Source organism: Rhinopithecus roxellana, chromosome 11 (genome assembly GCF_007565055.1).
Source record: "Rhinopithecus roxellana isolate Shanxi Qingling chromosome 11, ASM756505v1, whole genome shotgun sequence".
In the NCBI taxonomy this organism is placed as follows: Eukaryota; Metazoa; Chordata; class Mammalia; order Primates; family Cercopithecidae; genus Rhinopithecus; species Rhinopithecus roxellana.
This window is the reverse complement of record NC_044559.1, coordinates 43,704,556-43,718,097: the sequence shown is the minus strand read 5'-3', so window position 1 is coordinate 43,718,097 and position 13,542 is coordinate 43,704,556. Positions and strand designations below refer to the sequence as shown.

The 13,542-nt window shown below is 41.9% G+C and overlaps 1 protein-coding gene across 2 annotated transcripts in view; it reads left to right on the top strand.

The window, feature by feature from the left end:
- Positions 1-13,542, top strand: part of CPXM2 (carboxypeptidase X, M14 family member 2) — a 205,483-nt gene that overhangs the window by 35,681 nt on the left and 156,260 nt on the right. The window lies entirely within an intron of this gene.

Below are 13,542 nucleotides of genomic sequence, written 5' to 3'. Positions count from 1 at the left end.
GGGAATTCGAGACCAGCCTGGCTGACATGGCGAAACCCTGTCTCAACTAAAAGTACGAAAATTAGCCGGGCATGGTGGTGCATGCCTGTAATCCCAGCTATTTGGGAGGCTGAGGCAGGAGAATCACTTGAACCTGGGAGGTGGAGGTTGCAGTGAGCCAAGATCATGCCACTGCACTCCAGCCTGGGCGAGAGGGTGAGACTCTGCCAAAAAAACAAAACCAAACCCAAAAAAACATGCTTAGATCCTTTGCCTGTAGTTAGTTAGTCTTAGGAAGTGACCCTATATTCAGGTGGGTCATCTACTGGCAACTCAATCACCTGCCTCACCCCAAAGAATCCTCCTTTGAGGACCCTAAGATATTTTCCCTGGGTCATAAACTAAGGAAGGGGGTTCAGGGACAGCAGCCCTGCCAGAGTGACTTATTGCACCACTGTTATTATTTTGGATATTTTCTTAGCTGGCAAGCCTTGAACAGATTGCAGTAGTAAGTACTGCCACATCAGAGGGCTGGCTTTCAACCTCATTCTCAAGGATTTAAATTACAGTAAGTCAGGATCTGATGTGTGATCAGAAGAAATGAAACACCAAGTGTGTGGTTGGGACTCATGATGTCACCACAATTCCTGCCTATAACTGGGGATGTAAAAAAGTTGGTGCTCAGATCAGAGCTTGGAAGAAACAGCTGATGTTTTGAGGTCACAAGGAAAAGCATAGCACGCTGCCTACACGGCTCTGGGGGTCTTTGTGATAGTCTGGTCACAGTCGTTTGGCACTCTGTGGACCAGGTCTTGTCTCACCCATGTTAGAAATGACTGAGAGTTTGGTCCCCTAGAGAGAGAGGCTCGCCTCTTGTAGCTCTTCCATGAGGAAACATCTGACCATAATAACAGTGTCTGTCAGAGCCATTTCCCCAGCACCACTGGAAGGAATCATGAGTCCTCTCCTCAGTCATTTCCTTAAAAAATTCTGTGGAGCATCTTGATGCCAATATTAGAATCTAATTCCAGTGTTCGCATCCCCTTTTTACCTAAAATGAGGTGGGATACTTGGAAGCAGCTGCTGCCCTTGGCTTCATATGTACCCCTGCATGAAGACATGAATGCAATTTTAGAACATTGAACCAACTGAGTTTTATCCTGTGTGACAGCTCATATTCCAGGGCACGTCCTGTACATGTCTCCCTGTGCCTTTTGGCCCCAGTGCTCTTGAGGCCCGACTTTGACCAAAGCTGGAGGCCACATTTCTCCTGGCAGGAAGTCTATGGAGTACCTTGGGCAGCACGATTTTCCTAGATCTCACCCGTGCCCGACCCACACCGGCCTGTGGCTGGGCCCTGCACCTGTGTCTTTGACCCTAAACCTGTCTCTCCAGGCCTTCCCGATTTTCTGTTTTGTTTGTTTGTTTGTTTGTTTTTGTTTTTCCTGGTATGCAAAACCTTGCTGTGACTCTCAAGGTCTTCTTGGTGGCCATATATGTGCTAAGTGCTGCAGATGCAAAAATAATCACAGTAGACGTAGTTTCCGAGTCAAGGAATGTCGTGTTTGTTCTGATAAAGGGATTTTGTTCTACATCTGGCTTCAAGCAAACAGTCTGGGACACAGTGTTTGGATGCCAACACACTGGAATTTGGGGTATTTGGATTTTTATGGGAATAACAGGACCGAATATTTTAAATTGTGACTCCCTTGAAAAAATCAAAAGGAGTATCTATTATGATGGTGATGCACTGTTCATATTTCTCAAGAAGCTTACAGCGTAAACACCAAGCAGGTAGAAGGGCAATGTGACCTCAAAGTAAAAAGGGTCCAAAACCACCAAAGCCTCCTTGACCCATGAATCACAGATTATTAAGGAACCACAGGGTTATCTGGTTCAGATATAGATTCTGTTCTGTTTGCTATGTGCATTTTTCTTTAATATGTTATTAAATTTCATATGTTGTGTCCTTGAAGCACTAACACAGAATGACCTACACACCTGATTGCCGGGAGACGTGCACATCCAGGAGACGGTCATCCTACCTGTGTACAGTGGGGCAGGTGCCCTGGGGAACCAGCCCCATGAGGCATCGCTGGAGAAGGCACAGTGCAGTTATGACTCCGGAGCGGACACACAGGCTCCGGGGGGTGACTGTTGAACAAGCTGAGCCATCACGTGGGTGCTGGAGCTGGCAGGAAAGGAGTCCTGGGTTTATCTTCAGCCAGAAAACTAAGGTTAGGGTCTCAGGTCTGTACTTAGTAGCTGTGGGGTTAGAGCAGGTCACTTAGCTCCTGACTTCAGTTTCCTTATCTCTAAAACAAGTATACATATTTGTTATATAGCTAGCTCTAGGGCCACCCCTGCCTCCCAGCTTGTGCCCTATCTCCCTGACCACTGGCTTGAGTTTCCCCTAGGATCTCCCACGCCCACATCCGGGCAGGGCCCAGAACAGTCTGATTTGAGAGGCATCAGTAGTCACCTGTGTGTCCATTCAGCAGTCATAGCTGCGTCTCCAGTGATGCCTCATGGGGATGGTTCCGCAGGGCACCTGCCCCGCTACACACGGGTCAGATGACCATCTCCTGGAATCAGGTGTATAGGTCATTCTGTGTTAGTGCTTCAAGGACACAATAAACACTGTGTAAGCAGAAAAAGCCAGGATAGGGAGAGGGAGGAGAGGAAAAAGGAGAGTAGGAGGGAAGGAAAGAATAGCAGAGCAGATTCTTTCTTTTTCTTTTTCTTTTTCTTTTTTTTTTTTTTTGAGACTCAGCCTCGCTCTGTCACCCAGGCTGGAGTGCAGTGGTGTAATCTCTGCTCATTGCAATCTCCACCTCCCAGGTTCAAGCGATTCTTGTGCCTCAGCCTCCTGAGTAGCTGAGATTACAGGCACGCACCACCACACCCAGCTAATTTTCGTATGTTTAGTAGAGACAGGGTTTCACCATGTTGGCCGGGCTGGTATCGAACTCCTGACCTCAAGTGATCCATCCACCTTGGCCTCCCAAAGTGTTGGGATTACAGGCATGAGCCACTGTGCCTGGCCAGATTATTTCTTTTATGTATTCATTTTATTATAACAACAACACAAAAACACAACACACCTCTGGAAACCTTTTATGTACTCAGCACTGTCATAAGAACTGAGGAAACAACGCTGAGCAAAAACAGAAGAGCCCTGAGCACTTAGCAAATATTTACTGGGGGTCTGTGATGTGCTGGGTCCTGTTCTAGGTGTGAGGATGGCCTAATGACCAAAATAAAGATTCCTGCCATCTTGAAGCTTGTGTTCTAGTGCAGGAGGCAAGTCAAGGCAGGTGTATTAGTCCATTCTCCCACTGCTAGGAAGAAACAGCTGAGACTGGGTAATTCATAAAGAAAAGAGGTTTCATTGGCTCATGGTTCTGCAGGCTGTACAAGAAACAGAGTAGCTTCTGCTTTTGGGGAGGCCTCAGGAAACTTACAGTCATGGCAGAAGGTGACGGGGAGGCAGGCACTGCTTACATGACCCTAGCAGGAGCAAAAGAGTGGGGAGGTGCCACACACATTTAAACAACCAGATCTCATGAGAACTCACTCACTATCCAACACAGTTCTAAGGGGGAGATCCACCCCCATGATCCAATCACCTCCCACCAGGCCCCACCTCCAATCCTGGGAATTACAATTTGACGTGAGATTCGGGCAGGGATACAGATCCAAACCATATCAGCAGGAAATGTAACAAGTCGTAGTGTTTATTGTTATAGTATGTTAGAAGGTGGCACATACTGTGGAGAAAAGGGAAACAAAACCAGCGGACAGCTGGTAGTGGTAGTCAGGGCGCAGGCTCTGGGGAGGTGGCAGCCACTTTTCAAGAAGAGGATCAATGGGGAGCCAATGGGGTGTGGGAAGAGCGTTCCGGGCAGAGGGGATGGCTCGAGCAAAGGTCAGGGTTGGAAGCATGCTCGGCATAGCCAAGTGGCAGCAGGAGGCTGGAGTGAGCATCAGGGGAGGAGACATGCGCCAGAGGTAGTAGGAGGCCTGCGGGCCCCTGGAAGAACTTTGGCTTTTAACCATGAGCCAATTAGGGAAGCCCTGGAAAGTTCTGGACACAGCAATGACATGCTGTGGCTTACATATGAAAGGGATCAACCTGGTCACTGTGTTGACTTTCGGGGAGTAAGCATTGAAGCAGAGGCCTGTTAAAGGGGGTGACTTCAGGCCCTAGACAGGAGATGGTACTGGCTTGAGCCAAGATAGGAGTGATGGAGGGGGTCGGAAGTGGTTGGATTTAGGATATTTTGAAAGTAGGATTTTCTGTTACAGCGCAGATGAGGTTTGGATGAAGGATGCAAGAGAATAGAAGGGAGTTGGGCATGTTCCCTGTGCTTTTTAACCTGCAACTCTGGTAATCTAGTAATCTAATGGGGAGATGAAATTACCGAAAAAAATCCTACCCGTGAATGCATAATTACAATCTGTAATGAGTCCTGGGAAGGAGAGGAGCAGGTGCATTCATTCCCTGGTGACTGCCACGACAAAGTTGTAAGCCCAGACAGGGCAACTGTAAACAACGAACACTGATTCTCTCACAGTTCTGGAGGCTTGAAATCTGAAATCAAAGTGTTAGCAGGGCATCTCTCCTTCTGAAGTCTCTAGGAAAGGGTCCTTCCTTGCCCTTTCCAGTGTCTGGTGGCCTCAGGCACTCCATGGCATCCCTGGGCTGATAAATGCATCACCCCAGTCTCTGCCTCCCTGGTCCCTCAGCCTTCTCCCCATAAGCCTCTACATCATCTGCCCTCTGCCTGTGTGTCTCTATGTTCAGATTTCCCCTTGTTTAAAGACACATTCATGCTGGATATGCCCATCCTGCTCTAATCTGACTGCATCTTAACTAAGTACGTCTGTACCAGCCCTATTTTTTTTTTTTTTTGAGATGGAATCTCGTTCTGTTGCCCAGGCTGGAGTGCAGTGGTGCAATCTTGACTCACTGCAACCTCCACCTCCCGGGTTCAAGCAATTCCCCTGCCTCAGCCTCCCAAGTAGCTGGGACTACAGGTGCATGCCACCATTCCCAGCTAATTTTTTGTATTTTTAGTAGAGACAGGGTTTCATTGTGTTAGCCAGGATGGTCTGGATCTCCTGATTTCGTGATCTGCCTGCCTCAGCCTCCCAAAATGCTGGGATTGAGACAGGGTGCCTGGTCACCAGCCCTATTTCTAAATAAGGTAACATCCTGAGATTCCAGGAATTAGGGCATGAGCCTGTTTTGGAGAATGAGAAACACAATTCAATACTGTGGTTCTGTATGCCCAGTATACCTGCCTCAGGCTAAAGCTTGGAGGGCTTTCCTGAGGATGGAGTGAGTACTTGGGCTAAATGAAGAAGGATGATAAGTTGAGAGTTTATTGGACAAAGGTAGGCAGAGGGAGAGAAGAGCATTCCAGGTCAAAGGGAAGAGTGTGTGCAAAGGCCCTGTGGTGGTAGGGAACATGGTATATTGGAAGGACTGAGGCAAAGCTACACTATGGTTATGGTACAATGTCATGGCCAATGGCCATGAGAAAATGAACTTTCCACCATTAGTCGTCAAGTAAATACAAATCAAAGCCACAATGAGACAGGATGGGCAGGCACCAAAATGGCTTTGAAAAAAGGATAATATCAAGTGTTGGCAAAGATGTGGGGCAATGGAAACATTCATACAATGCTGGGAATGTAAAGTAGCACAGCCACTTGGAAACCTGTTTGGCAGTATAATAGTCAGTTCTTATCTGGGGGATATGTTCCAAGACCCCCAGGGGATGCTTGAAACTGTGGGTAGTACCAAACACTCTTAGATGCTAGGCATGGATTTCTCTTTTTTTCTCCACAATGTCACAGGTAGAAAATTCATTCTTACCATAGATCTTAGCATCCTCAGCATACAGTTTTATTTCTTTTTAAAATTAAGTTGAGACCTTTCATCTTTTTCACTTAAAGGAAGCATTTTACTTGTGTCCTGGGCATATCTGAATTACCACTACTAATACCCTTACATTGTGGGGCCATTATTAAGTAAAACAAAGGTGACTTCAACACAAGCGCTGCAGTACCAATTCTGATAACCAAGATGGCTGCTAAGTGACTACTGGGTGGCTAAAGTAGTTGGTGTGGATCACCAAACAAAGGGAGGACTCACATCAAGGTGGAATGGTGAGAAACGGTGTGAGGTTTCGTCACCCTTCCCAGAATGGCACACAGTTGATAAATTGGTTATTTCTGGAATTTCCCATTTAATATTTTTAGACTGTGGTTGACTTCAGATAACTGAAACTGTGGAAAGAGAAACCACAGATAACAGGGAACTATTGTACTTATTAAAGTTGAACATTCTCATGCACATTGACTTAACAAATTCACTCTCATGCCTAAATGGAAATGTGCTAACATGTGCACAAGAAGACATGAATAGGTGTGTTCATGGCAGTGTTATTTATAACCCCCAAATAGAAATAATCCACATATATCATAAGTCATTTTCATGTACTACAGTGAAATACTATATGACAGTTAAAAGGACTAAATTACTGCTGCATGCAATTGTCTGGGTGAATCTCCCAGATATAATAAATATTGAGCAGAAGAAGCCAGACACAAAGAGTAGTTAGAGTAGATTTAATTTGTATAAAGTTTGAAAATAAGAAAACCAGCCAGAGAAGAAAGAAGTCAGAGCGGTGGTTATGTCTGCAGGAAGTTAATGTCTGGGAAGGGGCACAGGGAGCTTCTGGTGTGCTGCTCATGGTCTACATCTTGGCCTGGATGTGGGTATGTGGGTACACACAGTTTGTAAAAGTTGATTGAGCTGCACACTTAGGATTTGCACACTTTTCTATATCTATTTTAAAATTAATGAAAACTTTATGAAAAAGCTGCTCTACTAAAGAAGAGAGGTCTATTTGATTTAGTCTTTTAAAAGTGAATGTTAGGGCAGGCATGGTGGCTCATGCCTGTAATCCCAGCAATTTGGGAGATCAAAGCAGGTGGATCACCTGAGGTCAGGAGTTCGAGACCAGCCTGACCAACATAGTGAAACCCTGTCTCCACTAAAACTACAAAAATTAGCCAGATATGGTGACTGGCACCTGTAATCTCAGCTAATGAATCCAAGAGGCCGAGGTTGCAGTGAGCCGAACTTGTGCCATTGCACTCCAGCCTGGGTAACAAGAGTGAAACTCCGTCTCAAAAAAAAAAAAAAAAAAAAAAAAAGGAAGAGTGAATGTTAAGAATATAATAAATGAAATTAGGTGATAAAGGGGAAGGAGGAGAAGCAGCAGGAAGTAGAAATAATGATTTAATCACTGCCCATAGTAGGGAGTTAATGGGTACTTTCTAAGAAAATATAGAATTAAGTATGTTATGTAAAAGACATAGTTACTAAATCAACCACTAAAACAAAGGTACAGCTCGTTAGCATTTTCAGAGGAAATACGCACTTAAAGCAAAAAAAAAAAAAAAAAAAAAAAAAAAAAAAAAATCAATAGATAAAAATAAAACAAAGCTACAGGAAGCAATAAAAATAGAATATCTAAGAAACGCAGATGATTCATTCAGACAAAGAACATCTGTCAATGGGCTAAATGGACCTAACTCACCTATTAATAGAAGAAAACTGAAATTGTACCATAAAGCAAGTTTAATCACAGGTCACAGCAGAAACGTACTAAACACAAAGGGAATCATACTTGTACCCCCAGTGGCTTCCATGTATTGACTGTGTTTTCTGTGACCGGCTCTATATAAAATACCTGTAACTGTGACAGTGGTATTATCACATATTTTATTTCTATCCTCATTTTATAGACCAACTGACCTAATTGGGTGTATTTAAATAATGAGCTGTAGAATGAGGACTTGCGCTTGGCCTGCATGGGTTTCTGAGCTGTGCTGCCTTCTTGGAGTGCATAGGAGAATATATACAATCTTTATGGGGTCACTGATAAGTGAATTAATAATTGTTTGAGAATTAAACTTGTTCCCTAGATATACAATGTTAATGGCTAAAGCATTTCGCAGATTGTCGTTGAATTGAATTAGAATGTTGATGTGAAAACATTTGCCTGTTTCTTTTTCAGTTAGTATATTTCTTCATCTTTTCTTCTTTTAAATAGTTAATAAATGGTTTATGGTGTATTGAATATATTTTATTTTTAAATATTTTAAATTTTAAACTGTGGATGTTTACTAGGTTCCTTGGCCGATGCAAGGAAATAGTTAAGAAATTGGCTTTGGTTTTAAAAATTGCTTCAAAAACAATGAAGCAAAAACAGTGTTTCTGTGCAGCCTACTTTACTGATGATTAAGGTTGGAATTGGGACAAGGTGCATTGCCAATTTGCAGAAGGATCAGCTGATTGCACCTGGAAAGTTTTATGGGTTTATAGCAGTGGTTTATTACAGAGGTTTATTGAAGACAGACATTCAGACCACATGATGGCCATTTTATGGCAGACTACTTCCTTTACTAATCAGATGTCACAGCTAACATTTTTTAGATAACCTCCCCCTGAAAAGGCATTAACTTGCTGATAATCTATAGTTTCAACTATTGCTTCTAAATTTTTTTTCTCAAAAATATTTAAAAATAACTATCAGTTTATCCTGTTTCTGTCCAAATAGCCCTGGGATACGTCTGCAGAGAGGCAGCTGTGCGTCAATTATCCTGGAATTGCTAAATAGTTATATTCACTTGGATATGACTTTTTATTTGCTTCCAGATGTTTCTGTGTAGAGGCAGTCCATGATTATGAAATATGTACAGTGCAGATCAGTGACTCACTGCCGCAGAATGATTTTGATATTCACTGTTGTCTCTATCTATCAGAAAGCAAAGCACTTTGCATAATACCTAGCACGTAGTCAATGCTCTGTAGATACCTGAAAAATGAAAAATAAACAGTAGACATTGTATCAGTCACCCTCTATATCTATATATCCCTTTCCTTTTGCTTTTTAAAATTAAAACTTGTTTTAATCAGTTTTATAACAAACACACTTCACATTGTACCCGGCCCCTGACTGCCATCGAGCACTGTGGATGGCACAGCTACTGGAAACTTTTTAATTGTCTCTTTGGGAATTGAAATCTTCAATTTTTATTTATTTATTTTTTTTGAGACAGAGTCTCACCCTGTAACCCAGGCTAGAGTGCAGTGGTGCCATCTCAGCTCACTGCACCCTCTGCCTCTCAGGTTCAAGCAATTCTCCTGCATCAGCCTCCTGAGTGGTTGGTATTACAGGCGCATACCACCACACCCGGCTAATTTTTTATATTTTTGGTAGAGGTGGGGTTTCACCATATTGGCCAGGCTGGTCTCGAACTCCTGACTTCTAGTGATCCACCCACCTTGGCCTCCCAAAGTGCTGGGATTACAGGCGTGAGCCACCGTGCCTGGCCTGAAATCTTCACTTCTAAATAATATGCACATATTGATCTGTATCAATTTATAAATGTGGACTTGATCTTTTAGATCCCTATTCTGGAAGATGAGGCTATCACACATTTTTATCACCCCTTTCCCCTCTTCCATCTTTCTGATAAAATTGTAGCTCAATTTTTGGGTAAATCTGTATCTAAGGTTTTTATTATTATGACTGAAAATTTTGCTTCCTACTTACTGAACCAAGAAATAATTTAATTTTGAGTCAGGAAATATTTACTTTATATCATTTCTTAACAACCTTTTGTTTTCCTGGACCTGCTGGTATTTTTAAGAATATATTCTTCCCCATACCCTGCAATAGGTCTGGATCTGAAAGTAAAAAACAAAAAAAATTTAATATCATTTTTTATGCAGCCACATCTGTGCAGTGGTTTTTAGTCCTGTTTTATGTTTTACGTTTCTGTTAGACACCCCTTCAGAAGCCGTTTCACCTGCTGCGTTTGAATGGGCTACTCTCTGGGTCTCCTACATGGCTACTGTCTTGGGTCTTCACCATCATTCTGAGAATTCTCTGCTATGTTGGAATCCTTCATTTCTAGATCTGGTATATTCCTCTCCGTAGTGTTCAGCCTCATTTTTTTGGGGTGCGTCCTCTAGTGCAGGGTCCCCAGTCCCCCATCCACAGACCAGTACCAATCTGTGGCTGGTTAGGAACAGGGCATGCACAGCAAGAAGTGAGTGGCAGGCCAGAGAGCAAAACTTCGTTTGTATTTACAGCTACTCCCCATTGCTCAAATTATGGCCTGAGCTCCACCTTCTGTAAAATCAGCAGCGGCATTAGATGCTCAAAGGAGTGCAGACCCTATTGTGAACGGGCATGTAGGGGATCTGGGTTGTGTACTCCTTATGAAAATCTAATGCCTGATGATCTGTTACTGTCTCCCATCACCTCCAGTTGAAAATGTCTAGTTGCAGAAAAACGAGCTCAGGCTCCCATTGATTCTACATTATGGTAAGTTGTGTAATTTTATTTCATTATATATTGCAATTTAATAATAATAAAAATAAGGTGCACAATACATATAATACGCTTACATTATCCCAAAACCATCCCCTACCCCCAGTTGGTGGAAAAATTGTCTTCCATGAAACAATTCCCAAACTGCTGCTTTGGTAGCTTCATGGAAATGGTATATGAAAAATAGATTTTTTGAGAATGTGTGAATCTGAAAATATCTTTATTTTATCATCATGATTGATAGTTTGGCTGAGTGTAAAAATTCCAGGATGAAAAATCTTTCCCTTTCAAACATTGAAAGCACTGTCCCTCCATTCTTCTAGCTTCAGATGCTGCTATTGAGAATTCTGATGTCATTCTCATTCCTCTTTCTTTCTTTGTATGTGTTCGTTTTACTGCTTGTTTCCTCTTTGGAAACTTTTAGAATCTTTTCTTTATTTCTGATGTTTTGAAGTTTCAAAGTGATATTCCTTGGTGTGTGTATTAGTTTTTTATGTATACCAGATTCTTCGTGTTTCAGAGACTTAACTGGAAAGTATAGTTTTTATTTCTTTCCAGGGGGTCGTTTTTTCTCCCCTAAAATCCTTCTGGATTTCTTCCTCTGCTTTTCTTATTTTTCTCCTGTTATCTATTTTTGTGTTCTGTTTTACTTTTTGTGAGATTTGTTCAACTTTATCTTTTTAGCCTTTCTGTTTTAAAAATAGAAAGCCTTTCTATTTTGAAAGTTGCTGACATTTTAAAAATTCCAACTTCCACATTCTTAATTTCTAAGAGCTCTTTCTTGTTCAGTGCTTTTTCCTTCTTTAGAGTATTCTGTTCTTGTTTCATGAAATCAAGACCTTTCTAGAAATATTAATTATAGATTTTTAAAGCCTTTTTTCTGTTCTCTATTATAGTTTGCATGGTGTTCTATAGCTGGTTGGGAGAAGGAACTGGAGCATCTCACTCTTTAGTGTGCTGATGCCCCCAGAAGTTACTGTTTTTATCCATCATGGCACCCTTGCCCTCCTCTGTGCCTAGTGTCCCCAGTCCAGAGTCTCTACAGTTTGCTTTCTTTTCAGAGAAAAACTTCAGGTCCTCTGTGGTGTGGGGGTGGAGATATGGGGGAATTAATTGTATTTTTTTTTTTTTGAGACTGAGTCTTGCTCTGTCACCCAGGCTAGAGTGCAGTGGTGCAATCTTGGCTCACTACAGCCTGTGCCCCACTGGTTCAAGTGATTCTCCTGCCTCAGCCTCCTGAGCAGCTAGGATTACAGATGTGAGCCACTGCGCCTGGCCTAATTGTTTTTTTAATACACATTTTGAAGGAATTCCCTGTTGAGTCCTGCCTTAGCCTTACCTGCCAAAGATACCTTGAAACCCAGGTTCTCAGCTTTTCTAAGTTCTGTGTGGCTTGTTTCTTATTGTGCTGTTTTGACATTTGCACTTCCTTCTCTTGCTGAGTCATTCAGGATTCCTCCATCCGATTCTGTCTTCATATATTGTAATTTAGGGCTTTTATATGTCTTCTGGTTTTATCAGAGATCAAAGTTGTATTTCTGTATGTTGCTTTCTTTCTTTGGAGTTGACTTTTGAGAGAAGAACACAGAAAAACTAACATGTTTATCCTATCATCTTGAAACAGAAAAATCCTATTAGGTTGAACTTAGACAGTATCAGGTTTTCTCTTTGTTATGGATTTGATAATTCCCACATTTATCTTAAGCAAAATTGAGTCTGTTAGGTACATTGGTGTGCTTTCTTTAAAGTAAAAAAAAAAAAAAAAATGCATATAATTTAATTTCCTTTATAAAATTACATTAATTCTCCATTTTTTTGGTATTGTAGTGGAAAGATTCATTCCATGTTAGTGACGTTTTCAATACTAGTGGACCCTTTAAAGAATCAAACCTTTTATTTCATCAACTTTTAATTGAAATTTCTCCAAAATTTATCAGTGATTTCCCTACATTATTAAAGAGAAAGAGATGAATGCATTCTTCTCATGGTTTCTCAGAGGCATCATCTGAATATCATTTATTGCATGATGGTATAATTTTGTAACATCTCAGGGGCTGGTACCTCCTCTTTCACTGAATTCTCCCAGGCACTTGCTTTTTAAATTCATAATCGATTTTGCAGAGGTGGCTGTCACTTCCCAATGAGTCATCTTTGGAAAGAGCTCTCCATTCCCCTGACACTGTGCTACATTTAATTGACTGTCCAGTGTACTCAGAAAGAACTGAGATTGGCAGCAGAAGCAAAATATTCAGGCTGGCAAAACCAGGAGCCTTAAATTTAATTTCAAATTCTGGTCAGTAGACTTTGATGGACAGTTCCTTCCAGTTTCCATGATTCTATAGGGTACACATCTCAGGCTATGTGGCAGTTCTATTCTTATCTGCTAAGCCTTAGATGTCTAACACTGTACTATGGTTTTGTCCTGATACAACGCTTATGTTAGCTGGTGCAGTGATGGATAGAGTTTTGCTCAGCGCAATCATTGGCCACGTTGTTCACTCCTATAGCTGGACTCTTAATTTCACATTTCCATTGCCCATTCTAAGGCTGTCCCCAGAATTTGAGCTGAAGGTGCTCAGAGATAGGGAAGATGAGCTGGTTGATCATTTTTATCATTCAGACTTTTTTTTAATCTGATCATAAGAAATAACTTTGTGAAATAGCCATGGAAAAATAGGATTAATAAACGAGGATGCTTCACTTGGTTCAAATGTCCTTTTTGGGAGGTGAGGAGTCAGGGAATTATCTCTTCACATGGTGATAATATAGAGAAAATTCCAGAGCAAAAACTTTACCTATCTTGGAAATTTAGATCAAAAGAATTTTTGAGCAAGGCATGGTGGTGTGTGCTTGCAGTCCCAGCTATTCAGAGGACTGAGGAGGGAGGATCATTTAAACCCGGGAGTTTGAGGCCAGCCTGGGCAACATAGCAAGACTCCATCTCTGAAAAAAAAAGAATTTTTGGTAGTAATAGCAACTGATACTGAACACATCAAATGACTTAAACACTAACAAACAAATGTTCACTGGATAAACTTACCCTTCAACGCCTAGTTCAAGTATCACCCTGGACTTGGGGCTTTCTGTCTATGGGCGGCCCTACACTAAGTTAGGGATTCTGTCCTTAAATGCTCCCACAGCG